The sequence below is a fragment of the Typopeltis vanoorti genome, chromosome 23 (genome assembly GCF_054136105.1).
Source record: "Typopeltis vanoorti isolate ZY-2024b chromosome 23, IOZ_Tvanoo_1.0, whole genome shotgun sequence".
NCBI lineage: Eukaryota > Metazoa > Arthropoda > Arachnida > Uropygi > Thelyphonidae > Typopeltis > Typopeltis vanoorti.
In genome coordinates, this window is record NC_143571.1 from 39,178,551 (window position 1) to 39,198,203 (window position 19,653).

Sequence of the window (19,653 nt, forward strand, 5' to 3'; positions counted from 1 at the left end):
ATTTAGGTGTTGTGGTAGACAGAGAGTTAAAGTTTAGAAGACATATTGCTATGGTTGCTAAGGTAGCCATAAGATTACTTGGCTATTGAAGAACACATTAACAAGTAGAGATAAGGAAGTTGTTATTCCTCTTTATAAGGCCTTGATATGTCCACACCTGGATTAATGTTCTCAGGTCTCATCTCCTGGGTGATGAGGAAGTGATGGAGAAAATTCAGAGGGGAGTGACCAAGATGGTGAGTGGTCTGTGGAATGCTCCCTATGAAGATAGATTGACGGTGTGTGGATTACAGAAGTTGGCTGATAGGAGAAAATGAGGGGATATGATAGAAACATTTAAGTTGCTTAAAGGGTTTTTACAGGGTTGATGCAGGGGAAATGTTTCAACTGGCTGGAGGGATCAGAACAACAGGTTATCCCTGGAAGTTAAATAAAAGTGTGGTTAGTAAGGGTGTGAGATCATCCCTGGAAGTTGAGTATTTTGTATGCTAGGGGTGATGGTACACAGAGATGAAGTTTAGAGGACATACTACTAATGTTGCTAGAGTAGCTCATAAGATTACTTGGCTATTGAAGAACACGCTATCAAATAGAGATAAGGAAGTGTTATATGTCTTTATAACACCTTCAACATGTCCATATCTGGCTTACAGTGCTCAGGTCTGATCTCCTGAATTTCTTGTGGATGAGGAAGTGGTGGAGAGGATTCAGAGGTGAGTGACCATGATGGTGAGTGGCCTGTGGAATGTACTCTATGAGGATAGATTGAGGGTGTGTAGATTGTAGAAGTTGGTTGATAGGAGAAAAAGAGGGGAATATGATAGAAACATTTAAGTTAGTTAAAGGGTTTTATGTAGGATTGATGCAGGGGAAATGTCTCAACACTTGGCTGGAAGAGCCAGAACAAGAGGTCATCCCTGGAAGTTGAATAAGGGTGTGGTTAGTAGAGGTGTGAGGATTAGATTTTTTGCATGGAGAGTGGTGAATAAGTGGAATGGGTTGCCAGAGTCAGTTGTCAGTGCTTTGACTGTTAATGGGTTCAAGGAGAGGTATGATAGATTGTGTGGATAGTTTGGGTCTCCCCTGATGAGTCTTCAGACTCCGTGGAAGTGCCCATACAATAATAATAATAAATTTGAAGTGTTCATCACGAGCTTACTCCTCAAGTCTTTCGCATTTCAACTTGGATCCATAGGCTGACTTCTATCTTCCATGGTTGTTTATAACCATTAAAAAATGGCTATATCAAGAGCTGAATCCTCAAGTCTCAGTCTCAGAAACTTATATCAAATTTCATGAGGAAATTTGATATGAGCTTAATATTCTAAAATTCTTGGAGATCATATAGGTCCATTCAAAAAAGTCTGTTCAAATAAAGACACTGGAACCTATAAAGGAACCAAGCATCTTATATAGATGCCAATGTTCTTATTTGGACCATAAAAACAAAGTAAGACAGCAAGTAAACAGTAGACATTTTCTTTATAAAGTTATGAAAAAGTCATAAAGATATCTTTGATTCAACTATTCTTGAGTTTATCTGGGGTGCTTTTGGTCAATCTATCTTAGGGTTAGGCTTGCTGCACATATAATGAATTTTGTACTCATCTGAGTATTTTTAGAATGTAACCATATATTTTGAGACTTGAAGAACTTCTTAATTTATGAAATGATATGTGAGCCACCTTGGTGTTTCAATTCTTGTAATAAAGCAGCAAAACAAATAAGAATAAAATCTCAGAAGATTGAAGTATAAAGTCAAAGTATGTAAGTTGTGTAACAACTTACATACTTTGACTTTATACTTCATACGTCAACTCTCACTATGGGTAGTTTACTCATATGGGACATTAGTCAGGCAATTTATTAAAGCAAGTTTTTATTATTATTATCATTATTTTATGTCATCCCCACACATAAAAGATCCCAAGATCTATGACACGGCAGTGCCACATATAAGCAAGGGGAAGAGAAAGAAGAAAGGACTTTGTTGTTATTGAAGGATTATAATCATTGTGGAAAACATTATGGGAAAGAATGTTCCAGAGAGCAGAGGATGAAAAGTTGGTTTGACGAGTCTGGAGTTGAACGAATATAAGGATGTTGATCGGCAGCTGTTGTATTCATACATAATTAGTGGAAAGTGAAGGTTTAGTAACAGCCAGTTCAGCGCCCATAGAAATTCTTAGAGGTGAATTCATTATTATGTCATGTGCCATAGCAAGAGTCTCCCCCACCCCCGACACACACACAAACACAGTAAGCACTGTAATATTTCCTTTTGTTTTTGTCTCATATGATGCAAAAGCTATTTGTCATTTAGTGATACAAAACTTTTTTCCTAGTGTGGGAGAAAGAGTTAAGTGTAAAAGTAATAACCATCATGGGCTGATTTCCTGTAGTCTACCTAAATCTATTTAGCACTTTCTTGTTAACTGTGTTTAAATATTACAAATATATCATCAATATATATAACTTCCAGATAGGATTGCTTCTTCAAATTTTTTGTATATAAACAAAAAACTGGTTGTGAATTCATAGAAAAATCATGTTGCTTATTGTATATTTAGCATTTCATTTCCATGATCATAAATGTTTAACAGTCATGTGAATGGATTGTTTTTAATGTGAATGAAAACTTCTTTATACAGGGATGTGATATACAATGAAACCACACATCAATCTGAGTATCTGACTGAGATTTCTAATTCTGAAATTTAATGAAATCCAAATAACAGAAATACCATATAGATGTAATTAGTGTAAATGAACCTAATACAGGTGAAATTCTTCTAAATAATAAGTAAAAAATGGTTTATTAAGGTACTGGAATTAGGAAAAGAAGGAAAAAAATCAAGGTGCTCTATTGTCTCACTTGTCTTTGCTACAATGAAGACAAAGGAAAACAATTTCAACTCTGTGTTTCAAAATTTCAAAAATTTCATTTCTTGTGTTGAAATTTATCCAAAATTTCAACACAAGAAATTTTATAATCAGATTTATTTGTAAGTGCAGTGGTTCTAATGAAAGTTCTAAAAGGATAAAAAAAGCAGTGGAATTTTTTGAGCAATTAGAAAAGCAAAGTAAAAGTAAGTTTATGCTGGAGATCACATATATTTAGACTTGAGTACTGACTGAAGTTCATATTAATGGGATGTCAGAGTACTGTAATGGGACTCTGATGGGATGTCAGAGTACTGACATCCCATCTTGCAGTACTTCGATTGAATTCAAGTTTGCGATGCCAATATTTCATTTTGTCACAAATACATCAAGGATAATACAATATAGGAACTGTTCTCTCATCTATCTGAAATGGATTACAGCAATGCTATTACTACAGTAGAAAAGCAAAATGATACTATAATGAACTACAGAAAAGTCCCAGGCAAAGTCCCACGGAACCAATGCTCACTATTCCAAATAGTAATAGGTGAAAGCATTCATGACAGCAAAATGAATTTTCCAGCAAATGATGTTACAAACAGGAGACAAATAGCAGGAAATCATACACTAACTACAGAACACAAGGGATAACTTCTGGAAATCATATACAGACGGGATCATAAGAAATAGAACAAAAAGCACAGGAAATATAACAAAAGAAACTTGCAGGAAATATAGCAAAGGAAAATTGTGTTAAAAAAAAAAAGAAAGAAAGAAAATCACAGAAATAAATCAGATCAAAAGAAAATCATGGGAAAAAAAAACAAAGGAAATGATGAGTCAATCAGGAACAATATATAAAGTGTCCAAATTGATAATACGAAAAAACACAAATGCAACTAATAACAGGAGACATAAGAAAGAACTAGAAGAGTATGAAATTATAAAATTAAATATCTAGAATAATGCAAAATTCTGACAGGTTACAATAGCTTAAATTAATGTCGCTTACCTGAAATTTTCATGCTGAAATAAATATGAGCAGTCTGTAAAATTTCTGGATTTAATTTTTTCCATTTCTAATTCAGAAATTTAGAATGTTTCACCTTACAGATAGTCTCTCAAGCATAAAATCAGGTGTTATTATTATTAATATTATTACATCTTCCATGGAGTCGAAAGACTCATCGTGGGAGGTTCGTTCAAGTGACATCACATTTATCATATGAATCTTAAAGTCCTTAACACTCCTTGCATTAGCAACACATTCTGGTAATGCTTTCCATTCACTTACAATTCTCCATGTAAAAAATCTACTCCTCACACCCTTCTTCGCCACACTTCAGTCAGTACTCAAGTCTAAATATATGTGATCTCCAGCATAAACTTACTTTTACTTCTTTTCGAATTGCTCAAAAAATTCCACTGCTTTTTTATCCTTTTAGAACTTTCATTAGAACCACTACACGTACAACATCCAGGAATGACCTCTGGTTCTTCCCCTCTCACCTTCTACTCTTTTTATAATCCCCTCTGGATTAATCTGATAAAATCCTCTCACTAACGTCTCTATCATATCACCTCTCTTCCTCCTATCCACTAAACTCTGCAATCCACATCTCAACCTCTCTCCATAGCCAGCATTCCAAAGTCCCAATATTGTCTTAGTCACTTGCCTCTGGATCCTTTCCAATTGAAAACCAGGTGACCAGATCTCAGCACAACAGTCCAAGTGTGGTTTGACCAGTGCCTTATACAGAGGCACAACCACTTCCTTATCCTTGCATGTTAGAGTACTTCTTATCATAGCAGCATTCGATGTACAACCTTTACAACCTGAGCAATATGTCCTCTAAACTTCAGTCTACTATCAACCATCACTCCCAAACTGTGGCATAGCTAAGGGGGGAAGGAGGGCGGTCCGCCCTGGGGCAACATTTTGAACCTTACTCTATACATCGTTTTGACTTTTTATAGTATTTTTGGTGTGTATTGAGAAGGGCAGCAAAAGCTCTAGCAACACCACTCCTCCCAAATCTCTAATCTCATCCACTTCCTGCAGTACGGCACATCCATCGATATAATACACAGTTTTATATTTCTGCACTCCAAAATGCAACACCTTGCACTCACTGATATTAAAACTACAACCCCACTCTTTTGTATTCTTCGTTTAGAAACAAGTTAAACAACAGGGACCCCAAGAACAGAATCCTGGGTCATGCCATTGGACACCCTTCTTTTTTGAGACACTGTCCATCATACACAACCTGCTGGTATTGTTCAGAGAGCCAATCTCTGATCCATCTAACCAATACTGTCTATTCCCATCCTCTGCAGCTTGTACATCAACTTAGAGAGCCAATCTCTGATCCATCTAACCAATACTGTCTATTCCCATCCTCTGCAGCTTGTACATCAACTTATCTATCAAACTATCAAATGCTTTTGCAAAGTCTAAGAATATCACTGTATATGATTCTCCTTTATCTAACATACTTGTCACCTTATCATAAAATGCAAGTAAATTACTGAAACAGGACCTACCCTTAACAAATCCATGCTGACCTTCATAAAGAATGCCATGAGGATCAATCCAATTCTGTAGTCTATTCCTTACCAATCTTTCCAACACCTTGACCACAACTGCAGTTATACAGACTGGCCTCTAGTTGGAGACTTCTGTCTTAGAACCATGCTTATGGAATGGTACTATTTTGCCCTCTTTCTACTCCTTAGGAACCTTAGCCACTGCAAGACTTTCATTAAATAATCAGGTCAAGGGTATAACCAACTGTGGTGCACATTCTTTAAGCATACGTGGTGATAACTTGGTGTTATCCATACAAACTTCATAATTTTCAATCAAATTTCAAGTATTTCTTTAATTTTCAATCAAAATTAAAGAAATACTGTACCTGTGCAATATTTCTTTAATTTACAGTTCTAAGAGAACAGTATCAATTCATGCTAGCATGTCAGAGTCAGTTCAGTCAGGAAGCTGACATCACACTAGCTGTCTATCACATTACCCCTCCCCTCAGGCTGAGTAATGCCTACTAATGTTCATCACTTCTGTTCCCTTTCTTTTTATAAATGGATATGACCAAGTTCACTGACTGCAGAAGTTTTTGGGTTCTTTTTTAATTTAATGGTAGAGATATTGCAAATATTTAGTGGTGGTAAAAGTACTGGAAAAGTTGGTTAAGGTCAGAATTCAGGATTGGGTGGATCAGAATATGATACTCTATAAGGGCCAACATGGTTTTGTTAAAGGTCGGTCCTGCCTTAGCAATTTATTAACTTTTTATAATAGAGTGACATCTGAGTTGAACAAGGGGAATGGCTACTCAGTGATACTTCTCGATTTTGCAAAGGCTTTTAACAGGATACCCCATAGAATACTGTTGCACAAATTAGAACAAATGGGGATGGATACTAAACTTTAATTTGTACATAAATGATATAGGAAATGATTTGAAGGGAGATGTTCAGTTGTTTGCTGACGATGCAAAGTTGGGAAGGGCAATAAGAATCAAGCTGATGTTGAAAGTTTGCAGGATGATTTAAATAAGATGGCAAAATGGGCAAAAGGTAATGGATGTCAGTTCAATGTGGAAAAGTATAAAGTTATGCATTTTGGGGTTAAAAGATTACCAGCTGTGTACCACACTGATGAAACAGTACTCCAAAAGATTGATGAGGTTAGGGACTTGGGGGGTATTAGTGGATAGGGAGTTGAAGTTCAGAGGACACATTGCTAAGGTGTCCAAGATAGCACATAGGATTACTTGGTTATTGAAGAACACACTAACATCCAGAGATAAAGAGATTATTATTCCTCTTTATAAGGCATTGATATGTCCACATTTGGATTACTGTGCTTAAGTCGAGTCGCCTGGATTCCTTGGAGATGAGGGATTGGTGGAGAGGGCTCAGAGGAGAGTGACTAGGTTTATAATATAACTTTTTTTCATATAATTGTAATTTTTTTTTTTTTCATGCTGGATACAAGTGTTCTTCAGTCATGTTTGTTGTTGTAATTTTCTTTGTGTTCTTGCTACTTGTTTTGTGATCCTACTGCTTTCTGAAAATGCATACATAAGGAAGAATAGAAAGCTTCGGCATGAGGATCGAGTTCAGTCTTCAATTTTATTGGAAATATTTTGTAAGCGAGTATATGAAATGAATGAAATGATATAACTGAGAGGAGACCTCCACATAGCCTTTAAAGGAATGCAGAGAACCGACCGGGAAATCTAACCTAATGTCCAATCCTCAGCTTCTCATGGTGCACCCTGTTGGATATCTACTTGGATACTGAACGAACGAGGAGAGGCTGGCAATTTGGGATTTAGCCAACCAAATTGTATTCTTATTGGTTAAACCAAATTAAAAAATTATGGTACAACATGACAAAATTTCATGCCGGCAGGGGCGTCGCCCGGTTAAACAAGGCCCCCGTTGTTTTTGCCAGGGAACCAGGGCGAACAGTGAAAAGTCAGCTACTGGAACAAATCTGAAAACAAACCCCAACTCAACATCACCAGAGTTAAAGATCGGTACTATCAACGTAAGAAGCCTGAATGGCAAAGAAATGGAGCTAGCTGAGGAATTAGATAAGTACCAGATCGACATAATAGGGGTGACTGAAACAAAAAAGACCAAAACTGGTGAGATCTTTCTGAGCAATAAATACAAAATGTTATATTCAGGCAATGACAATCTAGGAAAAGAAGGAGTAGCCATAGTATTCAACACAAAATACGAGGCTAATCTTCTTGAATGGAAGTCAGTCTCAAGTAGAGTAATGTGGGCAAATATGAGAATGGGGAACTGGACAATGAGACTTATTTGTGCCTATGGTCCCACAGAAGGTTCTTCCACTTCTACTACCACAGAAAATTCCTCCACTTCTACTAAGGTAGAAGTGGAGGAATTTTTTGAAGCTTTAGAAAAAGAAACTGGCACAATGAAAAATGAAAAGTTGGTCCTTGTTGGGGATCTAAATAGCAGAGTAGGAAATGATTGTGAGACATACAAAAATATTTTGGGAAAATTTGGAGAAAAGAGCAAAGCTAATAATAATGGCAAATATCTGTTGGATTTCTGCTCAGGACATGGACTGGTTATTACTAACACCATGTTCCAACATAAAAATGTGCATAAATTCACATGGAGAGAAGAGGCAAGGAATAAGAAAAGTCTCATTGACTATGTTATTGTTGATAGTGATGCTTTCTCTGGTGCAGGACACCAGAGTGTACAGAGGATTTGAAATTGGAAGTGATCACTATCTAGTCTTCAGCAAGATAAAATTGAATTTCATATTGAAAAGAATAAATTGTAAGAAAGTTTTAAAGCGAATAAAAGTTGAGCAGCTCTCAGATGTGAGCTGTAGACTAAAATACACAAAGATTATTAAAGAAAAAATGAAAGAGTTTGAGAACAGGAATCAAACCTTGGAGATTCAGTGGCAAACTCTGAAGAAAACATTGAGTGATTCTGCCAGAGAGGCATGTGGTGAGGCTGTCTGTAAGGATAAAAAAATCAGAACTCCTTGGTGGACACAGGAAGTTAAAGAGGCAGTGAAGGAAAAGAAAAAGCATATCAAAAGTTCCTGTCAAATAAGTCAGCTTGTGCTCTTAGAGAATATAGAGACAAATGCAAGAATGCTAAACACTGTGTAAAACTAGCTAAACAAAATTAATGGAGAACTTTGGCAAGAATATAGAAAATAAATATCAAGAAGGTGGCAAAATATTCTGGAGGTTGTTGAAGAAGCTTAGGAATGGAGGAAAGTGTGCTGTAAAAGGAGTTAGAGATGATAAAGGTGACATGAAAACTGGAGAAAAAGATATCCTTGAAGTATGGAGTAATTACTTTGAAAAACTAAATGAAACAAGCAATGCTGACAGCATAGTGGTAAAAAACACTGACCAGGCATGCAGTCAGGAATACATATCCATACTTGAAGCAGAAAAAGCCATCAAAGGCTTGAAATGTGGAAAGGCAGCAGGAGTAGATGATATTCGACCAGAAATGCTGAAGTATGGTGGTGTGAGAGTCGTACAGTGGCTTCACTGCATAGTTCAGAAAGCCTGGACAGAGGGAAGAATTCCTGATGATTGGAGTAGAGCTCTCATAGTACTCTATATAAAAAGGGAAATAAAACTGCATGTGAGAATTACAGAGGTATTTCCCTACTGAGTGTTCCTGGCAAGATCTATGCAAGTATACTTGAGAAACAGTTGAGAAGAATTGTGGAAGAAAAGCTTGGTGAAGAACAAGCTGGATTCAGGCCAAATAGAGGCTGTCAGGATCAGATCTTCACTTTACGACAAATAGTCGAGAAAGCATGGGAATATAACAAAGATCTGTATTTAAGTTTTGTCGATTTGGAAAAGGCATATGACAAGGTGCCAAGAGAGAAGCTATTCAATACGCTGCAGTTATATGGTGTCAATGGGGCATTATATCAAGCAATACTTAGTCTTTATTTGAGTTGTAAGTCAGCAGTTAGAACTGAAGAAAGTACAGGAAGATGGTTTAATGTTAAATCTGGTGTGAGACAAGGATGTACATTATCCCCTCTGTTATTCATTATCTATATGGATCACATTATGAAGGGAAGTGGTATTAAACATGATATCAAAATTGGAGATGTTAATGTCAGCTCTTTGCTTTATGCGGATGATGTTATACATCTAAATAAATCCGCTACATGTCTGCAAGATTCTCTGAGTAAATTGAATAGCTGTTGTAATAGATATGGTATGAAGGTCAGCAATAAAAAGACAAAGACAATGAAAATAGGCAGAATCATTGAAAATGTCAACTGTATTGTGAATGGAGAACCTGTGGAACAAGTAAAACATTTCAGTTACTTAGGCATGATTTTTACTGAAGATGGTAAATTAAATATAGAAATAGACAACAGAATCAGCAAAGCTGGTATGGTGGGAAGACAACTGAATAAATTCATATGGAATAAGAGAGAAATTAGTAGGAACACTAAATTAGCTGTATACAAGACAGCGTTCAAACCAGTTTTAACTTATGGATCTGAGAGCTGGTCAGAAGTAAAACACTTGACCAAAGACTAGAGACCACAGATATGAGAGTCCTGAGAAAGATTATAGGCGTGAACAGATGGCATCAACGGCAATATCATATTAAAAACGAGGATATTAGGAAAGAACTTGACATTGTCAGCATCCAGGAATGTGTTAGCAGAGCTAATCTCAGGTGGTATGGTCACTTAAACAGAATGGGCGAGGAAAGATTAGCAAAAAGTGTTCTCTGCCAGGTTGGCAGGAAACGACCCAGAGGAAGACCAAGATATAGGTGGATTGATACGGTACAAAGTGCCTGAGACGATAGAAATATAAGATCTGATAATGTTGGAGTCTTGACAAGTAACAGACTGATTTGTAGGAAAATTGTAGATAGGAAATAAATAATGATGTAATTTTTTTCATGTAATACTATCATATCCTGTACACCCCTTGAGGGTACATAGCAGGAATTTGATGATGATGATGATGATGATGTATATGAAATGAATGTCATTGTAAGGAGTGAAAAAATGAAGTGATGGCATTATTGTGGAAATGTTGTGGAGAATGTAGCAAAATTTTTATTGTTATTGATTGTGGAGAATGTAGCAAAAGCAGTAGTAAATGACATCTGAAATCTGAATGAAAGTTGGAAGCAAGTGATTGAAAGTAATGTAGATGATGAGATGCCAGCACAAAAGAAATTGCTTGCTTATGCAGATCTTTCACAGGACAAAATGTGAGCTCAAGCAATAGCGAAATGACTGATGTGGGGTACAGAAGGAAAAAGAAGAATGAAAGAAACAGTGAATGGGAAAAGCATCAAAGTGTGATAAACTGGGAGAAAAGAGAGAGTACTGTATGGGGATTCAATGATAAGATGTATACTTAATGAGAAGGTGACAAAAGCACGTTTTCAAGTGGGAAGACAAAGAATGTTAAGAATGTTAGTGAGACTTTAAGTTTGCAGATGAAAGAAACAAATTAATTGTTTTGGCAGGCAGAAATTATTTGAAAGGTGAGATATATGCAGTGAGAGAAGATATGAAAGAGTTGTTAGAAGAAACAAAAATGAAGAATAAAAAAGTAAAGATTGTGTCTGCTGCTTCAGTATGATAGGACAGAATTGAGAAGAAAGGCCATGATTGCTAATGAGATTGTGCAGGAGGAATGCTGTCAGTTTATAGATGTATGGAGTGAATTTGATGGATGTAGGGATCTGTACATGCTTGATGGGCTGCACTTAAATGATTTTAGAGTTAGGTGGTTGGAAAAATGATTCAGTGAGAGTTTGGAAGTGCAAAACCAAGGAAACTAGAGATATGGGGTGGTGGGGAGAGCAATCAAGAATGTGTCTAGTCACCCATGGGATAAATGAGTAAGAGTGCAGGAATAATTGTGAAGTGCTCAATGCAGTTTCCCAGGTTTTGAATCTGAAGGGGCAGGTAATGATACTATGTAAAAGCAACTGTGTACCCAAGAAGATGTTGAAATGCAGGTACACAAATGCATGAAGTATCAGAAATAAACGAGAAGAGTTTTTGGCATTGGTCAGCTCGAATTGGCCAAAAATGATTGGCAATCAGTGAGACCTGATTGTCAGAGAATGACGTAGTTCCAAGGATGGAATGGAATGCATATTGTATTTTCAGAGAAGATATGAGAAATAAGACAGGCGCAAGGGTATTATTAATGATAGCTGAAGGATTTTAACCAACAACAAAAAATATAAGTTATGAGAGATTGTAGATCTGATAGAAACGGTTCATTTGAGAATGTCTGGTGTGAGATAGAGGCCAAAAGAACAAAATGTATTGTTGGTTGCTGCTATAGACCTGGGAGTCCAGAAGAAGATGTGGAGTTTTTTCACTATGTAGCAAATAAGAGAAAGAATGATTATGGAAGGATAACTTTACTCAGTGCTGATGGTGACAGAAGCAGAAGAAATAGTTTAGTTACTAAGAGATCACTTTGGAAAGGTACATCATCCAGGTGGCGACTTTGCAGTTACTGAGATAACAGAGATTGATGTGAGCATTGAGCTTGATGAACTGGAGATACTCAGTACATTTAAAAATATCAATGTGAACACAGCAGTGGGTCTGGACTGTATGTCAGCTCGTGTGCTACAAGAATGTGCAAGTGATCTGGCGGTGCCTCTGATGGAGTTGTTTAATCTAAGTCTCAGCTCTGGCAAGGTTACAAGGGAGTAGAAAGAGGTTAAGATAGTTAAATTATATAGAGATAACTGCAAAACAGAAGTAGCAAATTACAAACCAATTAATATCTCTGGAGTGGTGATTAAAGTACTGGAAAAGTTGGTTAAAAATAAAATTCAGAATGGGTGGATAGGAATATGATACTCCATAAGAGACAGTACACTTTGTAAAAGGTAGATCCTGCCTCAGTAATTTATTCACATTTTATAAGAAGGTGACAGCAGAATCAGATAAAGGAAATGGCTACACCATGATACTGCTGGAATTTGAAAAGGCATTTGATAGAATACCACATGGAAAACTATTACATAAGTTGCAGCAATTGGGAATGGATATGAGGCTGGTGACATGGATAGGGGGTGACCAGCCTCATATCCATTCCCAATTGCTGCAACTTATGTAATAGTTTTCCATGTGGTATTCTATCAAATGCCTTTTCAAAGTCCAGCAGTATCATGGTGTAGCCATTTCCTTTATCTGATTCTGCTGTCACCTTCTTATAAAATGTGAATAAATTACTGAGGCAGGATCTACCTTTACAAAGTGTACTGTCTCCTATGGAATATCATATTCCTATCCACCCATTCTGAATTTTATTTTTAACCAACTTTTCCAATACTTTAATCACCACTCCAGAGATATTAATTGGTTTGTAATTAATAGACAGACATTAGATGTCAGTCTATTAATTACACTACCCTCTAAGGGGCCACCATACACCACCCTCTAAGTCTGTCTGATAGACAGACATTAGAGGGTGGTGTATGGTGGAATTGAATCAAGGCAAATGATGGAGACATTTGTCTTGATTCAATTCCACCATACACCACCTGAGTGCCCCAGGGCTCTGTACTTCGACCATTATTCTTTAATTTGTACATGATATAGCAGAAGATTTGAAGGGGGAATATTCAGTTGTTTGCCAATGATAAAGTTAAATGATAGTTCATAAAGGTGATGTGGATATGGTATGTGGATATGGTATGTGGATATCAAAGTAGCACTTTGGGATGAAACGATTACACACTTTGTATCATATTGATGGTATTAGTTTACAAGATGATGGTGGATAGAGATTTGAAATTCAGAGTACATATTGCAAGAGTTAGCAAAATAGATCAGAGGATTATTTGGACGTTTCCCATGCAGTGCCTGCATACTGGTGTCCTTGGTAGCTACTAGGGGCGTCACTTGGTTTTGTACTAATTTGGTTTGTTCATCATCATCATCAAATTCCTGCCATGTACCCTCAAGGGGTGTACAGGATATGACAGTACTACATGAAAAAATTACATCATTACTAACTTCCTATCTACAATTTTCCTCCAAATCAGTCTGTTACTTGTCAAGACTCCAACATTATCAGATCTTATATTTCTATCGTCTAAGGCACTTTGTACCGTATCAATCCACCTATATCTTGGTCTTCCTCTGGGTCGTTTTGCTGCAAACCTGGCAGAGAACACTTGTTTTGCTAATCTTTCCTCTCCCATTCTATTTAAGTGACCATACCATCTGAGATTAGCTCTGCTAACGCATTCCTGGATGCTGACAATGTCAAGTTCTTTCCTAATATCCTCATTTTTAATATGATATTGCCATTGATGCCATCTGTTCACGCCTCTAATCTTTCTCAGGACTCTCATATCTGCGGTCTCTAGTCTTTGGTCAAGTGTTTTACTTCTGACCCAGCTCTCAGATCCATAAGTTAAAATTGGTTTGAACACAGTCTTGTATACAGCTAATTTAGTGTTCCGACTAATTTCTTTCTTATTCCATATGAATTTATTCAATTGACTTCCCACGATACCAGCTTTGCTGATTCTGTTGTCTATTTCTATATTTAGTTTACCATCTTCAGTAAAAATTGTGCCTAAGTAGCTGAAATGTTTTACTTGTTCCACAGGTTTTCCATTCACAACACAGTTGACATTTTCAATGATTCTGCCTATTTTCATTGTCTTTGTCTTTTTATTGCTGACCTTCATACCATATCTATTACAACAGCTATTCAATTTAGTCAGAGAATCTTGCAGACTTGTAGCGGATTTATTTAGAAGTATAACATCATCCGCATAAAGCAAAGAGCTGACATTAACATCTCCAATTTTGATATCAGGTTTAATACCACATTCCTTCATAATGTGATCCATATAGATAATGAATAACAGAGGGGATAACGTACATCCTTGTCTCACACCAGATTTAACATTAAACCATCTTCCTGTACTTCCTTCAATTCTAACTGCAGACTCACAACTCAAATAAAGACTAAGTATTGCTTGATATAATGCCCCATTGACACCATATAACTGCAGCGTATTGAATAGCTTCTCTCTTGGCACCTTGTCATATGCCTTTTCCAAATCGACAAAACTTAAATACAGATCTTTGTTATATTCCCATGCTTTCTCGACTATTTGTCGTAAAGTGAAGATCTGATCCTGACAGCCTCTATTTGGCCTGAATCCAGCTTGTTCTTCACCAAGCTTTTCTTCCACAATTCTTCTCAACCGTTTCTCAAGTATACTTGCATAGATCTTGCCAGGAACACTCAGTAGGGAAATACCTCTGTAATTCTCACATTCAGTTTTATTTCCCTTTTTATATATGGGTACTATGAGAGCTCTACTCCAATCATCGGGAATTCGTCCCTCTGTCCAGGCTTTCTGAACTATGCAGTGCAGCCACTGTAAGACTCTTATACCACCATACTTCAGCATTTCTGGTCGAATATCATCTACTCCTGCTGCCTTTCCACATTTCAAGCCTTTGATGGCTTTTTCTGCTTCAAGTATGGATATGTATTCCTGACTGCATGCCTGGTCAGTGTTTTTTATCACTGTGCTGTCATCACTGCTTGTTTCATTTAGCAGTTTTTCAAAGTAATTACTCCATACTTCAAGGATATCTTTTTCTCCTGTTTTCATTTCACCTTTATCATCTCTAATTCCTTTTACAGCACTCTTTCCTCCATTCCTAAGCTTCTTCAACAACCTCCAGAATATTTTGCCACCTTCTTGATATTTATTTTCTATATTCTTGCCAAAGTCCTCCCATGAGTTTTGTTTAGCTAGTTTTACACACTGTTTAGCTTTCTTACATTTGTCTCTGTATTCTGTAAGAGTAAAAGCTGACTTATTTGCCAGGAACTTTTGATATGCTTTCTTCTTTTCCTTCACTGCCTCTTTAACTTCCTGTGTCCACCAGGGAGTTCTGATTTTTTTATCTTTGCACACAACCTCACCACATGCCTCTCTGGCAGAATCAATCAATGTTTCCTTTAGAGTTTGCCACTGAATCTCCAAGGTTTGATTCCTGTTCTCAAACTCTTTCATTTTCTTTTCAATAATATTTCTGTATTTTAGTCTACAGTTTACATCTGAGAGCTGCTCAACTTTTATTCGCTTTAAAACTTTCTTACATGTTATTCTTTTCAATATGAAATTCAATTTTATCCTGCTCAAGACTAAATAGTGATCACTTCCAATTTCAAATCCTCTGTACACTCTGGTGTCCTGCACCAGGGAGAAAACATCACTATCAACAATAACATAGTCAATGAGACTTTTCTTATTCCTAGCCTCTTCTCTCCATGTGAATTTGCGCACATTTTTATGTTGGAACATGGTGTTAGTAATAACCAGTCCATGTCCTGAGCAGAAATCCAACAGATATTTGCCATTATTATTAGCTTTGCTCTTTTCTCCAAATTTTCCCAAAATATTTTTGTATGTCTCACAATCATTTCCTACTCTGCTATTTAGATCCCCAACAAGGACCAACTTTTCATTTTTCATTGTGCCAGTTTCTTTTTCTAAAGCCTCAAAAAATTCCTCCACTTCTACCTTAGTAGAACCTTCTGTGGGACCATAGGCACAAATAAGTCTCATTGTCCAGTTCCCCATTCTCATATTTGCCCACATTACTCTACTTGAGACTGACTGCCATTCAAGAAGATTAGCCTCGTATTTTGTGTTGAATACTATGGCTACTCCTTCTTTTCCTTGATTGTTATTGCCTGAATATAACATTTTGTATTTATTGCTCAGAAAGATCTCACCAGTTTTGGTCTTTTTTGTTTCAGTCACCCCTATTATGTCGATCTGGTACTTATCTAATTCCTCAGCTAGCTCCATTTCTTTGCCATTCAGGCTTCTTACGTTGATAGTACCGATCTTTAACTCTGGTGATGTTGAGTTGGGGTTTGTTTTCAGATTTGTTCCAGTAGCTGACTTTTCGCTGTTCGCCCTGGTTCCCTGGCAAAAACAACGGGGGCCTTGTTTAACCGGGCGACGCCCCAGCCGGCATGAAATTTTGTCATGTTGTACCATCATTTTTTATTTTGGTTTAACCAATAAGAATACAATTTGGTCGGCTAAATCCCAAATTGCCAGCCCATCCTCGTTCGTTCAGTATCAAAGTAGATACCCAACAGGGTGCACCACGAGAAGGTGAGGATTGGACATTAGGTCAGAAGCCCTGGTCGGTTCTCCGCATTCCTTTAAAGGCTATGTGGAGGTCTCCTCTCAGTTATACAGCTTTGACCCTTAATTTGGTTTGTTTGTAGTCTATAATCCAACTGTTGTCTCCATTTTGGCATTTTTCTTCTAGTTGTCTTCGGAGTTGGCGTCTTTGTTCTCTGTGTGCAAATTTATGCACGACTGGGGACAAGTGTCCTTTAGCTTGTTGTTAATCGCTGTTATAAATTTGGATGTGTCTGTTGGTGAGTCGCAGGTCACTTTCACAAGACGTGGAAAGTTCGTTCCATCCTTTCTTTTGTTTATGGGTCTGATACGATGGCATTTGATGATATCTCTGGGATCGAAATTGCATTCTCCTGCTAGTTTGCTGACATCTTCTTTTAAGGATTTACCGTTTTCCGTCGGAAAGTTCAGGAAAACGGCATCGAGTTTCCTATTTTCGACCTCGAGCAACTAGTGTACCGTTGATGTGATTAGTTCATGAAGTTCGTTAGCAGGCATGGGCGCACCTTGTGAATGGGCGCTGGTCGTTGATCATCTCAAGCTTAGTTTCGAACTTTCTGATTTTGGAGGAGAAAGTATCGATCATAGTTTTAAGCTGTTGGTCGAGGTTTTCAATTCTTTTGCCTAGGTTTAGTATCTGTTTTACGGAAGGGAGGCACATCGTACAGAAGTAGGGCTGGTTAAGATCGGTAAAAATGATCAGCTTGTGTGCCGATTCATTTATTTTTGCACAGGAAATATGTAGCCAGTTGCAACAGAAATTGCACAACATACCTTTTTTCCTTTCTTTGATTTCGGTTTCACAGCTGCGGCACTTCGTAATGTCATTCGGTTTGTTGGTGATCGGCGACGCTATGCTGACGGGACTCGAGGTAATCTTCCGTTATTGGCCTTTGTTGCCGCCATCTTTACTTCGCACGATAGGCATAGAGCTTCACGTGGCTGTTTTTTAGTTGTAAAAAATAGCTGATTTAATGGACTATGGGTACTTACAAGTTGTGCTGAAGAATCAGCTGCTTAGTACCTTCTGTTACTTTTCCGTTTACTGCTTATTTTGCACAAAAAAACACTTGCGATTACGATAAAAATGCAGCAGCATAAATTTAACGTTACTTATTCACAGGCACCACCTATGAATCCCTGTTCCAGTAGCTGACTTTTCACTATACCCTGGTTCCCTGACAAAAACAACATAGGCCTTGTTTAACTGGACGATGCCCCAGCAAGCATAAAATTAAACCAATAAGAATACAATTTGGTTGGCTAAATCCCAGAATGCCAGCCTATCCTCGTTCATTCAGTAATGAGGTAGATACCAACAGGGTGCACACACAATGTGAGGATTAGGCATCAGGTCAGAAGTCCTGGTTGGTTCTCTGCCTTCCACAAAAGGACACGTAGAGGACCAATCCCAGATATCCTGCCTTAACCCTTAAGCCGCCCTCCCTTTTCTTTTCAGTAATGATAGGAAGCTGAAAAGAGGATGGGAGGGGAGGAATACTGTTAATGATTGCAAAGGAATTGTATCCACAAAGAGGGAAAGTTGAAAATGATAGTACATGTGAAAAATTTGAAAATATGTTGTGCAAAGCTGAAATTAACAGATTAGTATATCTAATAGGATGTTTTATAGACCAGGGAATGTAGAAAATAATGACTGTAAATGTTAAGCAAATAGATTGGGCATATAAAAAGAAGGTGAGTCTAATAGGAGACTAATTACAGGAATATAGATAGGGAAGGAGATAAGACATCCAGGAATGTGTTAGCAGATCTAATCTCAGAAGGTATGGTCACTTAAACAGAATGGGAGTAGCTGAAGTAGCGAGAGAAAAGATTAGCAAAACAAGTATTCTCTGTCAGGTTGGCAGGAAAAAGACCCAAAGGAAGACCAGGATATAGGTGGATTGATACAGTAAAAAGTGCCTTAGAAGACAGAAATATAATATCTGATAATGTTGGAGTCTTGACAGGTAGCAAATTGATTTGGAGGAAAATTGTAGATAGGAAGTTAGTGGTGATGTAAGTTTTTGATGTAGTACTATCATATCCTGTACACCCCTTGAATGTACATGTCAGGAATATGATGAGGAGGAGATATTGTATGGGAACAAAGAAAATGAATTTGTTGAATTTCTGAGGGATAAATATCTTAAGTACCATTGGACAGATGCAACTAGAGGTTTAAGAACGTTGGATTTGTTGATATTTTCACATGATGTGGATGTTAATGAGGTATTAACACTACCACCAGTTGGTGAGAGTGATAGTGAGGTTTGTTTGGGAAATGGTTAAACTAGAAATGGTTATTGCCAAAAAAAGTGTGGAATTATAAGGCAGGTAATTTTGGGAAGTTCTGCAGTCAATTAACATCAATACATTGGGTAGACGAGCTGTGCAGAAAAATGTTGACAGTGTACATTAATTAAGCAAATAAATAGAATAGAAATGAATTGCAAACAGTGAAATCAAGCAAGCTGTGTTGGAAAAGAAAATATTATGGAGGAGGTACAAGACAGTTAATGAAAATCAAATACACGAGGAGTATCAAGTGCAGGCTAGGAAGATGATGAGCATGGTGAAGAAAGAAAAGGTGCAGTATGAGAGAAGATTGCTAATCAGGGCAATGATAATATAATGAGATTCTTCTGTTATATGGTAAGTCATCATCGTCAAATTCCTGCCATTTAGCCTCAAGGGATGTACAGGATATGATAGTACTACATGAAAAATTTACATCATTACTAATTTCCTATCTACTTACCTATATGGTAAGTAAGAGAAAGAATAATTATAGCAGTTTGACATTGGCGAATAGTCATGGGAGCAGAGTGACCACTGCAAAGGATATAGCAGAATTATTGCATGAGCATTTCATCAGTGTATGTTATCAGATAGATGTTAATAAGGCTGTGGGAATGGAGGATATAACTGTTATTACTATTATTATTACAGGCGGCTCCAGGGAGTCCTTAGGCTCACTGAGGGAGGTCCTAAACATCA

The 19,653-nt window shown here is 37.2% G+C and overlaps 1 protein-coding gene across 2 annotated transcripts in view; it reads right to left on the reverse strand.

Moving 5' to 3' along the window:
* Positions 1-19,653, reverse strand: part of Vps16A (vacuolar protein sorting 16) — a 432,364-nt gene that overhangs the window by 256,312 nt on the left and 156,399 nt on the right. The gene's annotated exons all lie outside the window — the stretch shown is intronic.